The following is a 982-nucleotide window of genomic DNA, read 5'->3' on the forward strand; positions in this document are numbered from 1 at the left end:
TATTGCCCACATTTCAAAATAAAAGTCCTGCATTCATGCACTTAGAAGATGAATCTTCTTCTTCTTCTCCTTATTCGTTTTTTTATTGGCGGCTCGCAATCACAGTGAGCATTACCGCCATCTACTGAAGCAATGGATCAGAGACTTGAATTCCCTTCTCCCAGACCTATCAGAACTCAAGCTTTCGATGTTGCTGCGTGTTCAGCTCCTCCATCTACAGCCGAAGTCCCTCTCAGCCCAGAGAATAGGAATAACAATAATAATAATATTCTATATTCTATGAGTTCTTTTTAGAAATTGTATTAACAGACTATCACCTCCTACTGGATTCAAAATCTCTTTTAACGTTACTTGCTGCTCACCGTTTTTTTGAAGTTCATCGATGTTAATAAAGAATAACAATTTGGTCCCTCTGTAAATTCTCTTTGCCACCTTGAAGAATTCTCAGTTACTTAAAGTGTAGATAGACGGCCGGGAAGTAAGAAAACACACAGTCAAATGTATCCTCAATACTTCAATTTATTAATAGAAATACAGATATTATATAGGCATATGTTGAGGGGAGTTTCATCCTCTTAACCAATGAGGATATGAATAACATACACGTAGGATCTTTGGCCAAGAACATGTGTTTATATAAAATAGCCACATGTACAGAAAAACATGGACATATTAGGAATAGACTTTTGCGAAGAATGCTGAACTGTCTTCAGAGTTTCATCACGAACCTCATTCCTAGCTATCATGTCCTTATTTGGGACATTTGAACCAAGAGAAGCTAATGTATACATTTAAGCATGCATACCTCGCATATAAGTAAGACATATTTAAAACATAATATCAAGAGAGAGAGAGATGGATACAGAAGGGGGGATTCAGAGAGAATACGTTGTATATATAGAAGACTGAGAGAGAAAAAAAGGAGGGGTGAGACATCTGGAACATTCTCTTAACAAGACAGAGAGTGTTTTCTAACAGTAAC

The sequence above is a fragment of the Sinocyclocheilus grahami genome, unplaced genomic scaffold (assembly GCF_001515645.1).
Source record: "Sinocyclocheilus grahami isolate Dianchi unplaced genomic scaffold, SAMN03320097.WGS_v1.1 scaffold93.1, whole genome shotgun sequence".
Classification (NCBI taxonomy): Eukaryota; Metazoa; Chordata; class Actinopteri; order Cypriniformes; family Cyprinidae; genus Sinocyclocheilus; species Sinocyclocheilus grahami.